The sequence below is a fragment of the Excalfactoria chinensis genome, chromosome 5 (genome assembly GCF_039878825.1).
Source record: "Excalfactoria chinensis isolate bCotChi1 chromosome 5, bCotChi1.hap2, whole genome shotgun sequence".
Classification (NCBI taxonomy): Eukaryota; Metazoa; Chordata; class Aves; order Galliformes; family Phasianidae; genus Excalfactoria; species Excalfactoria chinensis.
This window is the reverse complement of record NC_092829.1, coordinates 21,808,474-21,827,424: the sequence shown is the minus strand read 5'-3', so window position 1 is coordinate 21,827,424 and position 18,951 is coordinate 21,808,474. Positions and strand designations below refer to the sequence as shown.

The 18,951-nt window shown below is 36.6% G+C and overlaps 1 protein-coding gene across 2 annotated transcripts in view; it reads right to left on the bottom strand.

The window, feature by feature from the left end:
* SLC25A21 (solute carrier family 25 member 21) overlaps positions 1 to 18,951 on the bottom strand; it is a 221,302-nt gene that overhangs the window by 150,664 nt on the left and 51,687 nt on the right. The window contains exon 1 of one of the 2 annotated variants that reach the window (XM_072338792.1): positions 17,562 to 17,617. The exons of the other annotated variant lie outside the window; for it this stretch is intronic. The gene's annotated coding sequence lies outside the window, so the exon portion shown is untranslated. Of the gene's footprint in view, positions 1 to 17,561; positions 17,618 to 18,951 lie in introns of those variants that run through there. 2 annotated transcript variants of the gene reach the window in all.

Here is an 18,951-nt window from a genome sequence, read left to right as displayed (position 1 = left end):
ATGTTTTTCTAAATAAGACATTGTTCTATTCTCATGATTCACATAAAAGATCTCATACTATTGTGGACATTTAAAGAGTTATCCAGGAAAATACCTAACTATACAAAAATGTCTGCTTTAATTTATTGATTCATTTTGGACCATCATGGGAAACTCAGGGCCTAAAAATATCTTACCCATAGGCTTTATGTTCACATTTCACATGCACTGAGAATGACTGACTGTATTAGAGGCCCTTGGTACCTGTTGCTGAAGTTTCTGTTCTCGGTATTTTTCTTGGATTAGATTTGTAGCCAACTGGTTGTAATTGACCCTCTACTGGGAGAAGTTAGGATAAGAACATATGCCTTTCCTTAAGAAAGGGAGAGAGAAAAAGAGAAGGAGAAAGGCAGAGAGAAAGAGAAATATCACCAGTATTTATTTTAAGTTGCCTTCATTTCCAGCTTTTCTGGCAGACTGTCAAGCTTCTGTCACAATGCAGAACTCCATTTAATAGCAGCTCCTGGAAGAATAGACTATACAAGGAACTGTAATCTAACTAAAATATAAAATATAAGAACGGAGTAGTAGTTATTTCTGCCCTGTAGAACAGACAGTACACCTGATATTGCCTTTAGATTTCTGCATATGAAATGCCAGGCTGGCATTTCTCTTTAGGGCAGTCATTAGTCAATTTGTCATACATCAGGCAAACACAAATTACTAAATTCTAACTGCAAATGTGCAAGCCTCCAATGGTTCTTTACCTCAGGCCAACTATTTCTAGGCTAAACAAACTTGACACCAGGCTTCAGCAGCAATAGTAACAATTCCGCAAGGATCTCAAGAGAATTAGTGGCTGTACCATGTGAAAATATGTAAATTCTATCTAATTTTTAGTGCATGAAAAAGGAACTTTATTTTTGCTAAATGTTTGCATGCATAAAAGTATATAAAAATATAAAGTTATTGTCTGCTTCTGTTAATCTTTCTGCAACATGCTATATGCTACATTTCAGTGCACATAAATGGAAACTGTCGCCATCTTTCTATCACTGATGAGCTCATATCATACACATGGTAGCTTCATTTCTCATTTTTGGTGTATAAAACAAACCTCACTTGGAATCAGCAGTCCACACCTAACAGAGCTCAGAATCCTCTTGGTCCTTTTCTGGTACCCAAATACAAGATTGCATTTTTAACGTACTAGATTTTTTTTTTCTTTAAATATGTACAAATGTTTACAATTTTGATACATACATATGTGTTACCAAACTAGTACTTAACTTTTTTGCTAGTAATGTACTTGAACACTTCAGGTTTTCTGATCTAAATTAAATTATAAGCTGCAAAATAATGACAGATTAAACAGTCCTCCTTCCCCCCCACACACACTTGAAGTCCGATGAAATCCCTTCATTTGTCATTGCAACGCTCAAACCTGTATTATAAAATATCACAGTGGGAAACTGCATAACCATAGACTCCATTAATTAAAAAATAATAATAATTAAAAGACATCTTTAATAAAAAATATATATATTTGTTGTCAGTATTAGGTAATGCTTTCAAAGGACAACTCCTCATGTAGCACAGCATCTCCTTGTGCTGCACTAGGACACATTCAATAGTTAACAGAAAACTTCTGTTACATCCAAAAATCAACTACCAAAGCTAGTGGTAATGTCATATAGAGACTTGGTAGCTTACATAGGGCTTATGACTAAAGAACATACATTTTAAATTGCTAGCTTGAAAGATAGCCTGAACAGATAGAATGAACAAATTGTTGTTCAAGTGATTGAATAGGTAGAATTATCAGTCAGCTGTTCTTTCTATGGTGACAGATGGCTGTTTAGCAGCCACTTGTCCAGACATGTTGAACAAGGAAAAAGAATATGTATTTTTCAATGAGAAATGTAGCGCTTATGTGCATTATATGTGCTTTTTACTCTCCTGCATGCTTTTCAAGTCATTTTAGTCCTTTCACTCCTTTTTGTCCCCAGGTGGATTTCTGGGCCACGGGAGCAGTAACAGACTCTTAGTTCAGTAACTACCAAGTGTGAATTTATCTAGATATGCAGTAAAAAAATTAGAAAGGTAAAAGCCCAGCTAGAACTTAATCTGCAAAAGATAATAAAAAGTGTTTTTCAAATACATTAACAACAAAGTAACAGCCAAGGAAAATTCCTGTCCTTAACTGGATGTGGTCGGGAACGTCACCATCGTGGATAAAGAAAAGACTGAAGCACTCAGTATCTTCTTTAATAGTAAAAACAGTTATCCTCAAGGTACTCAACCCCCTGAGATGGGAGATGTGTTTGGGGAACAGAATAAACCACCCACGATTCAGGAGGAACCAGTGACCTGCTATTCCACCTAGACTATCTTAAGTCTATGGGGCTGGATTGGATCTAACCCATGATACTGGGGAAGCTGGTGGTAGTACATGCCAAGGCAATTTCCATCATTTATCAGCAGTCCTGGTCAAGTGGGGAGGTCCCAGATAACTGGAGAGTTGCCCATCTACAAGAAGGTTTGAAAGGAGGATCCGGGGAACTACAGGTCTGTCAGCTTGACCTTGATATCAAGAAAGGACATAAGTAGATCATCTTGAGTGTGATCACACAGCATGTGCAGGACAACCAAGGGATCAGGCTTAACCAGCATGAGCTCATGAAAGGCATTTCCTGCTTGACCAACCAGATCTCCTTCAATAACCAGGTGAACCGTTTGCTGAATGAAAGAAGTGCTGTGAATGTAATCTATCTGGACTTCAGCAAAGTCTCTGACACTCTCTCCCACAGCATTCTCCTGGATGACAGGGAGGTGGTGGAGTCAGTGTCCCTGGAAGTGTTTCAAGAAATGTATGCGTAGATGTGGCACTAAGGGGTATAATTAGTGGGCATGGTAGTGATGGGCTAACCTTTGGACTAGATGACCTTAGAGATCTTGTCCAACCTTAATGGTAGAATGATTCTGTGATTCTAGGAAACAGTGCAGTGGAAGGAGGGGAGGAGGAGGTAAGAAGGGGGGAGATAAGAGCAGAAGGAAGCAGAGTATCTGTTCAGCTTTCTTCCAGTACAGCAGTCAGTTATGGAAGAAACTTCCTTCCAGGTTGTTGGTATGAAGCCAGAATGGCACTAACATTCACAACATCTGGTAAGGCAGGCTGCCCCATGTGGGGCTGGGTTTCTGAAACCACCCACGAGAAAATGGGCCTCAGCTTTTGCACAAACCTGGCTCAGGTATTTACTCTTTCACTGCTGAGAGGGAACAAATTCCTAACAAAAACAAGCAAGTAACCCTGAGGACAAATTGCCATATTCTGGATAGTGCATGGACACCTTCCAAATGAAAAAAAGAGTATCAGGGTTCACTAAACTAAACTTCTGGCAGTTTGGGATAATCTGAAAAAAAAAAAAAAAAAAAAAAAAAAAGCAGAAATAATGCAGAATAGGGACAGTTTTCTCTCTTTTGTATCTTTTTTTTTAAAAAGCAGAAATGTTACCCCTCCTATGGATTTAGCATCATAATTCGTTGCAACCAAAGGGTTTGTATGAACTATGTTATCAGAACTAGAATAGTCAAGAAATTGTATCAGAAGACACTGTTTAAGTACAAGTCTAATTGCTGCAATCATTTTTTCTTTTTCTTTCCTTCTTTTTGTTTCCTTTGCATAGATCCACTTAATCCCATCTCTTACTGTGGGCAAGAGCTGACAGTTGCATGACATGGAATGTTTCCCTTTGTAAAAGCCTACTTCCTTTCTGTGTAGTTTTAGCCTAATTGAAATGTTTCCTATTAAGCTCAATCAAGGCAGCAATTATCTAATTACTCACTTATGCTTTTCCAGTCAAAAATTGTGCAACCAAGCATATTAGAGGGCTGCATACATATTTATTATTGTTTTTATATGTCCCTGTTTAGGTTTAAGCAGCAATCAAACATTTTTACAGTTCTTTTGTACTGCCCCTAAGTCAGCATGCAACTATTTTTTCCTATAAAGATTTCTGCAGGTCACAAAATCTCTTCAGTGCCTCCCACAAGTTCTGCAGTAGGTAGAGAGCAATTTCAGAATCAAGTTACTGCTACATCATATGGTAAAGAGAAAAGAGGGTTACAAACAAACTCATTTCATATGAATGGGCCTCAAATGAATAAGTTCACCAGACTGAACTAATCTACGGGAACTTTCAGGCCTTCTAAATGCATCACATATCTGATGTAACTTTTTATTTTTTTTAAACTGGTTCAACTGATGAGGAATTTTACAAGATCTCCACGAAAACCTACCTTGTGAATATCTAGACTTCTTCTTTAGCAAGATCCCTGAAATCTAGAATATCAATATTGCAGGTAATCTGAATTCTATGTCAGTAAATTCATTGTTCGTGTCACTGAATTAAAAAAAAAAAAAAAAAAAAAAAAAAAAAAAAAGTTGTTGTAGTAAAGTACTTTACTAAAAGTACATTGACTAAAGAAACTTATACAACATACCCAGTTCTTCTTTATACACATACAGACAGCTACCATTTTGTTATTTCAATAATTAAAAAAAAAAAAAAATAGGAATACTTTGAATGCAAGATAGTTTAAGAATGCCTGATTATTCTTGAAGCAGGCACAAAATTTTATCGAAGTATTCTTACATCATTTGCATGCAATAGTTTGCGGCTGGAATTAACTTAACTGATGCTAATTATCTTTACAAAACTGACTATAACTTTGGATCCCATACCTCCTAGGCTCATAACACACTGCTCAGTAGCAGCTTGTTTTTCAGAATGGTACTGAATAAATCTTCATTGAACACAGAGTTCTACCCACTATCTCACTTAAAGAATGACAACAATAAATAACAAAAGAGTTAAAGATCAACAATGATGAGTCTAGGTCCTTCTCTTAGTGGGCACTTGAACCATATAATAGGGATCCTGGACAATCAGAACTCCATTTGATGTCTAAAAATCTTTTCTGAGATGCAAAGTACTCTAGATTTCTGTCTGAACCTTTTAGTGCAGTCCTTCCAACGTATGTATGGCCTACAAAACTGTATGCACATGTTGCCTCTCTCATATTCATTTTTGTACAGCAGCCTCTTTCTGTGAGATACATATAACAGTAACCCAGCTACAGAAAGCTTCTGCCCTGTGTTGCAGAAATAGCACATCAAAAGCTTTGATTCCTCAAAAAAGGCCCCCTACAGTGCATGATGGGTACATCAGAGAACCTGTTTGACATTACATGGTCCATATGCACACACCCATGCAGGTAGTCTTCAAACTACAAACTTAGTTTCCTACGTGCTAGGAAACTGCTATTTCTAATTTCTAGACCCAGGACATTTGGGGCAAAAGCAAATGATATTCATCACAGTCCTGTTCTTGCAGACCATAATACCCTCTTGTCATACTTTTATGAATAGACACATTTCCCTTTTGACCTTTTCAGAGCTAAAATGTTCATTCTTTGTAGAAAGGACAATTTTACAGGGAAAAAGTAGTAATTTCGGAACTACACGGTCATAGTTAGAATGTAAATGCGTACTTATACTGTATTTCATACATTCATGAAACGCACTCTTTTTCCCCGCCACCTGACTGTGATGCTGTTTCATATAAATCATCAACAAAAACACAGCTGTCTGGACTTTCTGGAAGATATACGTATGTAGCACACATGTTCTGTATACACAGAGGTAATATCCATGAGAAAAATTTGAGAGGTATGTCATACCCATGACTGCATCACCTGCCCGCTAATCCAACTCCCTGGAAGTCAGTCTAATGTTCCAAACTCCTGAGCAGCCTCAAATAGCTGCTAGAGGGGAGGACAGAGAGACCCAACCTGCTAAATATGGCAGTATGACTGTGAAATATATCTCCCAGTAGATGCTGGTGGATATTTTTCTACCTGTAGAAAATCCAGACATTTCCCTAATGAATTTTAAAACGATGATGGTATTGACTGAAAAGATTTATTATAATAGCTGCAGCCACAAAGAGCAATTTCAAATTTAAAAAAACATTGAAAGACTCAGAATTCCTGATATTCCAGTGCAATGATTGCTGCACCCTTAAGAATGAGCACAAGGAAACAGTCTAACTACACAAAGGAGATTTTCATTGAAATTAAAAATACTATAACATTACAATAAGAAAAAAATTCAGGAAAAAAATGCAGTAAATTATACCAAACATACAATCCATGTTGTCTTTAAAGTTACAAGAGGGCACTTTCAATCAGTAGCTTTAGTAGGGCTTATCAATGACAGATAGCACAGAGCACAATCAGATCTATTGTTTCTTCTAGGTGAAATAAACAACATATAAATACTTGAGCTTACTAAATATTCCCTTTCATCACCACTGTAGTGTAGTCCACTTTGTAAATAAGTAGTAAACAAGTAGGTCTGTATCAAGCTTTTAACTGTTAGGAAGATGAAGAGAGGACGTCACCCAAGCATTCTGGTGCTGAATATTTTCATAGTTGTTTATATTTCTGTCAAACAGCATAAAAGTCATCCTACATTTTTAAAGTGCAGTGCTAACCCTAGAGTCTCAGATCTTGATTTACGTGCAATACAGCTGCTACAGTCCTACTAATTTTACTTATTTATTTACAGTCGGTGTTGTCAAGCACTGGAATATGATGCCTGAATGGATTCTGGGATCTCCATTCTCAGGGATGTGACAGTTTGACTAGACATGGCTAGAGCAATCCCATTTAACTCTGTCCCAGGACCTGATGACCTCCAGAGGTCCCTTAGTACCTATATGATTCTAACAATAATTTTGATGCCAATAATAATATTAACAACTCACTGAATCTACAAGACAAAACTTCTAAATGAATACGTACACTAAATAAGGTAATACATCCAAAAATTCCTTACAAACATGTATATCATGTAAAACATCTTAACATTTCCTTTACATCATAGAAAACATCATGATTCTGTGATTCTCTTAATTCAAATGAAAAGAATACTCTTACAGTTGAAAGATTTCTGACTCTCTTCCCAAATATAAAGATTTGGACCATCCAAAAACTGTCTGGTTTACGTTTGTTAAAAGGTTTAGGAAAATCTAATCATTATGAAGCCAGAAAGAAAATGCAAGAAAAAGCACATTACTGCTCCAGATTCTACTGTTATTACATCATTGCTGAGTAATTAGTGAAATAGATGATCAGGAATTCTGTTTTCATGACATATGTTAACACTTATAGAATTTGGATAGTTCATACCAATAGCTGAAGGAACACAAAGTATATTTAAAAAAAAAAAAAAAGTGTTTATTCTAACATCTTTCTTCATACTGCAGAGAAGAGAAGCAATAGAAATAAAACAAAAATAGTTACTGATTTGTAACTTTTCCTGAGACCAATAAAATCTAAAGGTAGAAATGTTAAGAGTGGAGAGGGAAAGGACTACGAGAATTAAAATCCTTAAAATCTTTAAATCATTGTAAAGTCAATAGGGCCAGAGGGGATTGAGAACATTACAAAAATCCCAACTGCACATGTGAAAAAAAAAGAATGGAAAAAACATATGTAAAACATGAACATTTTTATATTAAAAAGAACAGTGCTTCAAATACTACTGCTGTCTGATTAGGAAACTGAAGAATAGTGAATGCTAGAAAGCATGATCTCTACAATTTGCCACATTGTTTTCTCAAGAAAAACATGATGTAAGGAACTTGGTGGTAGGTGGTCTTTGAAGGCAATGTTGTTTTCACATAACACAGATTCAATTTAAAGTATATGTGGAAATAGACAGTGCGCATCCAAAGCACAAACCACAATATATTACCTTCGTACGCAGATATGTAACAGCGCAAATTCCTCTAAATTAAAGGTTAAACTGCTCCCAGAGGAAGAATTGTCTAGCCAGCCCCACAGCAGTGTAATCAAGTTACAGACCCCAGAGGAAGTTAGAAGCCATCGGGAAAACTGCCTTTGGAATCTACCATGAAGGCAGATGCTGCTGCCAGTAGCTGGTTTCCCACAAGCAAGAATTCATTCTTAAAAACAGTTCAAATCCACTCTGCAGTGAGCACCACAGCCAAAACAAGGAGATAAAATAGATAGTCAAAGCGTATCTGCTGTATTAACATGGACCTGTTTTCCTGGGAGCTTGCTAGATGAAGAACTCGCTGCACACTCTAGAACTAGCAACTCACTGGAAAGTAGTATCAAGAATCTAGTAAAATAAATAAATAAATAATGTGCTACTCATTCTGCATTGGCTTCCCTTTCAGATGTGCCCAGTTCTTCCTGCTGACTGCTTAACTGTCAATTCTTATAATCCACCCTCTTGCAACACACAAGCACCTGTTCTTTAAGAATTGTGATCCTTAAATTGAAGGCATCTGGTAGGTGTTCTGAGTGTAATTCTGTTACATGAATGCTGAGATGCTGTTTTTTTCTCAGTCTTAATGATGTTCTAGCTATTCAGAGCTGCCAATGTCCAGTTGCAGCTGAAATGCATGAAAATGCGCCCATCCACAGGATCTGATAGAAGATGTGCCTTAGAAGAAAAAGGTGAATGGCATTTTGAAGTAACAGCAGCATAGAAAAAAGGCATAAACAGTACATGGCTACTTTATTCATTGTCTACTCCTACAGCAATTACACACTGTAGCTCAACCTCTGGCAGTCAAATAATTAAAGAGAGCTTCCAGCTTAGCCAGGATAAACTTGTTCCAAAGATCTAAAAATTCACTTCAAAAGAACCTGCCACAGAACCTTTTCTCTGGTGGCTTTTAATAAAGCTTGGCTGAGTGTTCTCTTCTGTCCAGTTACTTCTCTGCTAACAGCCCATCTTTCCTCAATTGCCAGCTCACTCACGTAGTTAAGAGACACACAGCCAACATGTCACACTTTCCAACTTGTGCATGACTCTGTCTTATAACACCTTCTCCTCTCACAGGAGGAATCATTACTGAGGTTCAGTACAAAGTTATATTTTCTTTAGATTTAGGCTCAGTGTGAATATTTGTCCATTAATACGATAATTGCCAAAGCATATGAAAAAGGGATAATTGAAAAAGTAAACTTCTGTATGAAGTAACTGTTGATATAAAGAAGCATAATGATTCTCTTTTCAGTCACTAAGTACAGAATATCCTCAATGTAATACATTTTTGTATACTTTCATTATATTTCTAAAAAATCTTATTTATAATGACCTTTCACAAAGGTGGTAAGGATGGACCCAATGACGCCAGATGTTAAGAGCTCTCAATTCCAATTAATTTTAATGAGAGCTGAAGGTATTCAGAATGTCTACCCCTGTTGCTAGTTAAGTAGAGGCCTTGCAGTCACACTGGAATTTCTGAATCCTAGTAAAATTATGCAAAGACAGACAGAGCCCCAAATTGAAATACATAAGCTTACTAGCATTTGTAGCTTACAAATACTTTCATTTCCTCTCTTCCAACAAGATCAATCCCTTTTTACCCATTTTGTCCCTGTATTTTTGGTTTTTTGTTTGTTTGCTTGTTTTTGTAACACAATGAACAAACAAGACAACCGGCCGTAGCTGGCCTGCTCCTAGATGCTCACTGAAAAACACTAATGTTTTCCTATACCATTCAAGATTCACACCATTCCAGATGCCCCACTCATTCTGTACGATTCTGTGGACTTCGATCCAAGTTACAAGAATGTGTTGAGGCTAATCAGCTGTATGCTTCTGGAGGGTAAGGAAGGAATGTTTCCTACTGAGCCAAATGATCTAAGATGCAGTCAGCTCCTCACCCTCCCAGTAGAATTATAGAGACAGGCATACTTGAATTCAGAGCATTACTTTTAATATTAAATTCTAATTTGTAAAATAACAGACTATATAACAAGCTGCAGTTTATACATAGTGAAAATAGGTTAAATAGACTGTTTCCTATATGTAAATGAGATTTGCACCTATTTTTCTAAGGAAAATGGGAATACTGAACCCTTCAGATCATTTCTTACTTCTGCAGCTGGAAATAGTGAGAGGAACTGTAAACTGAGTTTTAAGAGAGACAGACACAGGGCATCTGCCTCAAATTATGTTGGAAGCAACTGTTACATAGTACGTTTGTACTTAAATAGATGAATTTCTGCGCACTGCCAAGATTATAATTTCTAGTCTGCCCCAGCCTCTACCTCTATTTCTTTTGGCTCTACACAAGGCAGAAACAGAGATGCCAAGCAGCTTCCCTACAGAAATTATAAGGTCCCAGACATACAGTCCAGTGATCTCAATTTAGCTAGTTAACATGCCTCAGCTGAACCATAGTAACTGCCTTTATACCCCCTCTAATACCTATCAATACATACTGCTGTGATTTACAGGCTGAACTCCAGACAGAAAACTAAACTTGAGGTTCAACAAATCCAAATGAAAGATCTTGCATTTGGGTAGAGGGAACCCTCACTGCCAATACAAGCTCAGGGATGAAACATTGAGCATAACCTTGCCAAAAAAGAACTGTGTGTATTGATGAATGGGAAGCAGGAAATTTAACCAGCAATGCACCCTCACAGCCCAGAAAGCCAACCCTGGGCTGCATCAAAATAAACTTAGCCAGTGGGTTGAGGGAGGTGACTGCCCCTGTATAGTTGTGAGGCTTCATTTGGAGTACTGCAAATGCAAACATGGACCTGTTAAAGTGTGTTCAGAAGAGGGCCACAGAAACAATCAAAGGGATGGAACACCTACACAGGCAGGATGAAAGACCTGGGACTGTTCAGAACAGAGAATAGAAGGCTCCAAGGTGACCCAATAGCAACATTTCAGTTTCTAAAAGAGAGCTAGAGGAAAGAAGGGAACAGACTCTTTAGTAGGGTCTGCAGCGATAGAACATGAGGAAATAGCTTCAAGCTTAAAGAGCATGAATTTTGGTTGAATATAAGGAAAGTCTCCTACAGTGAGGTTGGTGAGGCACTGAACAGGTTGCCTAAATATGTGATTGATGCCCCATTCCTGGAGACTTTCAGAACAAGTCTGAATCATGCCCCAGGTAACCTGATCAAGCTGTGCAAGTCCCTGTTCTTTGCAAGGGAGTTGGACTAGACTACCTTTAAAAGGTCCCTTCCCTAAAGGGTTCTATCATCCTACAAAATTATAAAGCCATAATAAAACTTGCTTCATGTTGAGCCTTCATGTGTGAAGTGAGAATTAAAGTGGATTTTGTTATTTTGTCAGTCAGTTCCAAGATGCAGTTCTTCCTCAGTGCTTCTCTATACTTGAAGTGTTTAATGGGTATGCATTTAAGAGCTCCAAAATCACTCTGAAGTAAACAGAAATCAGCTTACTTTACTGACTTACTGCCTTGGTTTCCAGTCTTATGTGGACTTAATTGCATGCTTAGGTTTAAATGAATGAGAAGAACAGCTCATGTTGGGGAAGGGGGAAGGTCATGTATGGGCCAAGATCACTGTCCTCTTTTGCCTGCACTATGGAAGCCTTTATTTATTACAGACGGTGTAATCTACCACTTTATGTGATAAATCAAGCATTTAATCTATAGAAATGACTTCCCACTCAACAAGGAGAGTGATAAGATCCCACTGCACAACAGAAGTATCACTAAAAAGGTGGTCTAAGCATTTTAATTGTAATAATCTACCTCTTTCTGGAAGTATTAACAATAAAATGAAAATAATTCTGCAAATCCTTAAGTAGGGAGTGATTGCCATGTTCCAGAATCAGCAAATCAGCAAGTGATTCATCTCAATGGTTCTGACAGCTCTTGCCATACTGGCTGAGAAGCTTAAGAGTTGTGCTTCTCCACACTGTCAATTAATTCAAAAAAAATCTGAGTAATTAGTTCTTTCTTGAAAACATCATTCCAGTCTCCCAGTTCTCATCTGAAGAGGAAAAAGCAGAGACTTCTGATCAAAACAGAAGTATACCTTCTATGACTTTTTTTTCTTTTCCTTCAGCAGCTTGATTTTAGCTTTTGAAATCAGAGCTTTCTTAAAATAAATAAATAAAACAAAACAAAAAACAAGCAAACAAACAAAAAAACAAACAAAACCAACAACATTTCAATAGATCTACAAGTATCTGTTCATACCAGCAGTTTTCCACTGCATTTTTCTACTGTATTCCACTCTGGAGGACATCCTATACTTGATAACTGCAGAAGATTAGTGCTTCTTTTCTTGGACCCACAGGCACAGGACCTCAGCATGAAACACCAAATGAGTTGCATTGTGCTGTGTGGCAGGATGAATATTTGCTACACACTACACATACTGCATCTCTTCCTTCACTGGGTGGATATGGTTTATTTTCCTGGCATGTCACCACACCTTGCTGGTAGCAGGCAGGGCCAGAATTTGTCTGTCTCTTTTTTATTTTTAAAATATAGTAGCCTAATTCCATTTCTCTGGATGCTCTGATACTATAGTGGTATTAGTTGAAATTAACAAGAAAAGAAATTACAATTAAGCATGGGTGAATTGTTGCAAAACAAAACAAAACAAAAACAACAAAACAACAACAACAACAAAAACCCACCCATACTGAGCATGAGGCCTGGGGGACCAGACATCAGCCTGCCCTGACATGATATATGAAGCAGCTGAAGACCTGACTGACTTTGGTTACTGACTAACTGAAAATTTATTCAATGTAATTTTTCCTTGAAGGTTGTGTATGTGTCCAGAATCCTCACCAGTTTTTCCAACAGGATCTGAACACCCGTAACATACGTGAGAACTATGATGCCCAGTTGCTCACCACATCAGCAATAACAAAAAAAAAAAAAAAAAAAAAAAAAAAAAGTTAATTTATAAAAGACTTTCATATTCCTTGGCACTGAAAAAGAATGTAAGTATTCGTAATGTGTGTGTACATAAATTTGAACATATACTGCTTTTTTTTGGATAGGTCCCTTAATATATAGACAGTAAAAGTACTTTATATTCCCAGTTCCTTATAGAAATAGATTGGAAAAGCTGTTTTCAGTACTTCATCAGTGTATATTTTAATAGGGAAAAATAACTGCTGATTACTATGAAACAATGAGCCCTATTTCAAGTAATCCAGCCAATCAGTAGAAAGGATTTTAGGCCTTCTGTTTTGTATTTGTGTGCAAACAGCTGTATTTCATTTTTTAGCCTCTTTGTTTTTTGAAGCTTTTTAACTTTTTGTCAGATTGTCACGGTGGCCAACACTCTAGTGAAATCAGAGTGGAGGAAGGGGGAGAGCTATAGGGGAATGGAAAACCCCCCAGTTGATGCTTGTAAATAAATAACATGAAAAGAATAAGTGAAACCAATTTGTCCTTAGGTATAATACTGACTTCATATCATACTTTAAATTACAAATATTGCTGTGATTTCAAGTCAAAACACTGAATTACTCACACCTACAATGTATTCTAAAGGAATATGCCATCATACAAACATGACACCATAGAATTCCTCGCTTCCTAATTTTGATTACAACTTACAATTTCCTTTGGAAACAGTTTGGATTGGTTTTAATGAAGCAAATGGGAAAAATGAAGTCTGGAGTAAGTCCAGCTGCAGCGCATGCAGTCCTTAAAATTAAAAAGAATAAAATAATTTCATGACTTATTAATGGTTTACTGGTTCTTTTGAGATTTACTTCAAAATTTAATAATTTTGTTGCACTATAAAAACCTGGGTAGAATTTCAGTTGGGTCAAAAAGCCTATATATAGCTGGCAGCACAGATAAAAATGAATGCTGAATACTTGGTTTGTGTTCAGACCTGTGACAAATGTTAATGTAACAAAACTACTTTATATAGTACAGTGATGGAAGTGCTCCATATTCCTTGTTCTCCATGCATGTGGCTTGCATGCTGGCTTGATCAAGCCTGTTTTAGAATTATGGGGTGCTTTGATCAGGAAAGATCCAAGGAATAACTGCAAGACACAGCTGCTAGGATAAAGGAGGAACATGTCAGGGCAGGCGATGGCCAAAACAGTTTAACTTAGCAGAGAAGGCCTTTGTGGTACAGAAGTCATGTAGTGCATGAATTCATCTGTCCTTCCAACCTCTTTTCAAAGAGTAGTTTGGTCTGAGAATTTTAGCTAAAAACTGACATTCAAGAGAAACCCCCAGCATTTAAGCTCAGTTGGGCAAACTCAAGACAAGCTCAGCGTTCTCTCTGACAAGACATAAATTTGTCATGTCAAATGCAGAAAACAGTTGAAGTAACTTTTTTTTTCTTTTTTAATCTCAGCTATTGCCCAAGTTGACCCTTGAATTCCTTGCACTATTTTGCAACAAATAAATCAGAAATGCAAACAGTCCATTCAAAATTGTTTATGTAATATGTAAAATTGATTTTTTCCTTTAATACTAAAATTTAGTCCATCTGTTGAAAAAACAAAGTATTGTGAATATACACAGAGTAGAACTGCTTCATTCCACTGACTATATCCTGTGGTAGATGCATTTTCATCAGAATGCTAGTCTTGCAGACAAAATGAATATCAGATGGTGGTTTTGAAAAAGGGCAGACCTAACATGAGGTGATTAGTTTCAAAAACAGATTTTTATTCTTGATAAATTATTACCAAATACAATCATCTGTTGATTGAGGATATATAACAGATTGGTCATACAATAACCCAGAGGTTAAATGAAAAACTGAAATAAGTTTATTTAACATAGTCTTTCATTATGTTCCAAAGAAGTGCAAAATTAAGGATACATATTTGTTAAATCATACATCTTTAGTATGTCTTTAGCTATATATTTCTTAAGGTCATGCTATCTACACTGTGTACTGCATAATATGTACACAGACTTTTACACATGTATATAAATACATCACTTCAACTTGCAAGGAGTAATTAATGTACCTTGCACGGGACTTAATAGCTAGAGTTGCCATTGTCCTTTTACTCAATTAAAATCTGTAATCCACTGCATCTGCTGATTATTTGTGAAGTCAGGGAGATCTGATGGCCTACAAGTAGTTCTAGTAGAATATTACAGAAAAAAAAGAAACTCATTCATAAAGCAGGAGTCCTAGACATATCACTCACAAAAAAGAGCACATAATACTTGCATAATTGTTCTTATTGAAATGGTGGTACAACTAATAACTTATATTTCAGGGAGAAACTTACGCAATGAAAATTATCTTTTACCTTCTTTTACAGACAGTTACAACTGTACCATACTTAACATGTAGATAAAACAAAAAAACAAAAACCAACACACTTCCATGTTTCTTATCCTACAAACAAACATGACTTTTAAGGAAAAAAAAAAGTTAAGAGCAGTAGAATGTGATCCAAAGTTTTAATTATTCAATCAACAGAACAGAAATCGTGATATTTTGTATTTTTTCCAGTATACTATGACTTGTAGTCACCTAGGCAAAGTTTCCTGCATATGAATTTTCACTAAAATGAAAGCCACATATTCTACATTCAGTAGTGACAAGCATACAAAATATCTGAAGCTTTCCACTCTAAGTCAGCGCTACAGGACTTTAAATCAGTGCTAACTACTAGAAGCCTAACAATGCCCTATTAACTAGAAGTCTTCTCCCAACTATACACCTGTTCTTAACTAGTTCTGCTAAAGATTTTAAAAATAGTAGGCTATATCAATGAACAGTTTTTATGCTGTGGTTTTGGTTAGCATGCAGCATTTTCACGTGTAAGAAAAGCTTCACACTTTTCTATCATCCAGCTGTCAGTAGCAGGATTACCCTTCCAAGGCGAGCCATAGTGCACATGTACATTACTGAAGTGAGGAAAAAAAAAGAACAGTAAATTCTGCATTCTTGAGTACATATGTTTATTTAAATTGGGAAAAACAGAAGCATTGCTAATTAAGTTTCATTGCCATTCTAAGATTACTAAATATTTGATAAACAGTTAAGTGGTTTTGGACATTCCTGCTGAATAAGACCAAATTAAATTAATACTTTCTCCACAGCACTTAAATTTACCTAAATATATTAAGTTCAACTAACACATAAATTGGTAAGAATTGTGAATTTTCTTCCACATGTTACCTAATATAGAATTGCAGGACATTTAAACACATAACTGTGTTTCTGAAAATTCTGTTAATGATGCTCTCCTATTTATTTTTTTGAAGAACTTCATTGCCTAATTTGTTATATTCTCAACCTATGGTATTGTTAACTTTCCCATTTTGTTGAAATGTTTTAATTTTTTTTTGTGCAGACTTTATTAAGATGGGGAGTAAAAGGGATCTTTAAGAACCTATGGTTCTCAGTCAGTAGAATCTAAATACTTCTTGCACTGCCTTTTGAATATCTTTTGTTCCATCCAAGTGCTATTACTTGGGATTTTATGTAATTGACTCTTAAGCCTGATACTTCTCTGAATACCATTATTTGCTTCAAAAGGCAGGAGGCACACTGAAGTAAAAGGGATCAGTAATCATCATTAGAACATCATTACATCATTCATATGAAGTTTAATTCTTCCCCTCTCCCCATCCCCCCACCATCAGCCATCTATATTTACTCTCCAGTTGTGGTTTCCCCCCCACTTATTCGCCACATGCAAGAAGCTCCACAGTCATAAAATTGTGTGGACATTCCTGTCAAATGAACAGGAGATTTGTTGATCCACATAACCTTGTTTGTGAAGTGTGTTCTTATGCATTCAGCCCACTTCAGCAAAAGACAGGAGAATGCCTAGCTGATCATCACTGGTTTTGCCAGCATTATATAATACACCAGTAACGGTAAAATTATACTATTTACTTTATGTCAGACAGGAAAGGTGGAATGAGCATCATCAATGGGAAAACTCTAAAGGGCAAAACTGAATGACCAGGAAAATGTTGAGTACACAAACACAGTCACATGTAGACATCATCCAAAACCAGCAGCTACAAGGTCTCACATCAGTCCTGTCTAGCATGTGACTGAACTGTAACAAGTATGCAAGCACTAAGAACACATTACTACATAAAGCATGCAGAAACCTGTTCCTCAAAAGCATGTAGAATGTGCTTCAAATCTTGATTTCCTATCATGAAATTCACAGCAAAATGATGTGATTCAGGCATGTGACATTTTCACTTCATACTACAATGCAACATAAAATCCTTTTGGAAATAACTTTCTAGATCTGTTCCTATCATTGTCACAAAAAAGACAGTAATAAAATGCTGTCATCTTCCATATGTTTACAGCCCCATGTAACATGAATATTAGTTTTTTGGCCTTTATGCATATGAGCGACTTTTCCTACCGGTTGAGCAGAAGTTCATTGAGCCTTGCTTCATGGCTACTGTTCAGAGGAATAGTGCCTTCACTGAAATAAATCCGCAAAGCTCAGTTGCTTCCCTCAGAATCTGGAAACTAGTATATGGACTCAATTTGTAATTTTCCCCTATATTCACTAACTCTATTTAACAATGTCCCCAGGAATTTCCATCTTTACATGGGCATCATTAAGCAATTTAAATGAGCATATACTAGCATTCTGTGTTCTTCCTCCAAGCTGAAATACTCCCTAGCTTTAGTTTTGGGTATGAATTTATGTTAGCCTACAATCTTCACAAAGCATAAGTATCTGCTACAGAGACAAAGTTAACCATACTTACATTATAGAATATTACATTGGTCTTGAGGATCATAAAGTAGCTTTGGCACATTGTTGCTGCTAAAAATAAATAAATAAATTTCCATTAACCACACAACATGCTATCAGTGTGTCAGCTGTAACAACACAAACATTTGTCTTCTCCCTTCCTGCTCAAGATCTGAGAGCCAAGAGAACACTCAGTACCAACTGTGGATACTCACATAAAGCTCCAACTTTTTCACATTGAATTTTTTTTTTTTCCCACTTTTATTTTTTGCACTCCAAAGAGCATTTACTTGGGTCACTGCCTTAAGTAAGGAAATGAAACCTCAATGAAAGCGAGCTCAACACTACAGTGACTAAAAATCTATAGGTTTCTCTACTAGAGATGAAAGGAAGCAAGAGTATAGCCTTTTGATGAGTGAAAACATAATGGAAGAGTATGTAACCACTTTACTGTCATTTACAGAGAACTACCAGTTAAACTTGAAGAATTCTTTACCCTATGGCATTAGTGGAATACGTCTATATCTCCCTGAAAATGATACTTCTGTGAGTCATCCAATATTAGATCAATATCAGACATGTTCGGAAGGAAAGAAAAAAAAAAAAACAAAAAAAACACACACTACCAAAAGCTAAGCCCATTCCTTAAAAAAAAAATTCCTTTTTAGCCCCCCAGGTTCCAAATGCTATTGGAGTTATTTTTTTCCTTCCTGAATCTAGGCAGAGACAAACTCCAAAACACCCTGTATCCTGTCTAAGTAAAAAGAGGACAGTAGTAGGTTGGTTTCTTGCTTGTCTGGGGGTTGTTCACAGTATGAAAGGCTGGAGCTAAGAAAACTAAGAAAGAACCCAGGTCCTGGCTGAGGCAACTGTAGGCAAAAAGAATGAAAAGAGATTTGACTGAAAAAGAGAAAAACCTGAGTTTAAGCATCCTCTTGGCATGCACAAGTTAGTCTGGGGATGCTCAACAGCCTTTGGCATCAGGGGATCCTGGGAACAGCCACTAGGGGAAGACTGTACTGTGTTTCCATCTAATGAACTTAAAAAGACCTTAGGACTTAGAACAAGAGAATAGCTACTTTCAACTTGCAGTTTATCATTTAACAGGGAGGAGAAAAAGAAGTGCTCCAAGAAACCTTCTCAGCCTTGTTGGATGCAGGAAAATCACATAAAAGCACTACAAAGAAAGGAGTCTCTATATCATTCTGTTTGTCTTGTATACAAAAAGTTCTAGAAAGTGTCAGCAAAGGACAGCTGTTCTCGTTTTTGGCTAGCTTGACACTTTGCCTACGCTTGGAGTCACTGGGATTTCAGAGTGAAATTTCAAAGAACCAGTCTTAATAACAAACCACCATAACAATTTAAAAAGAAAATATCAAGGATAGCCTTTTCAGGAGGTGCCT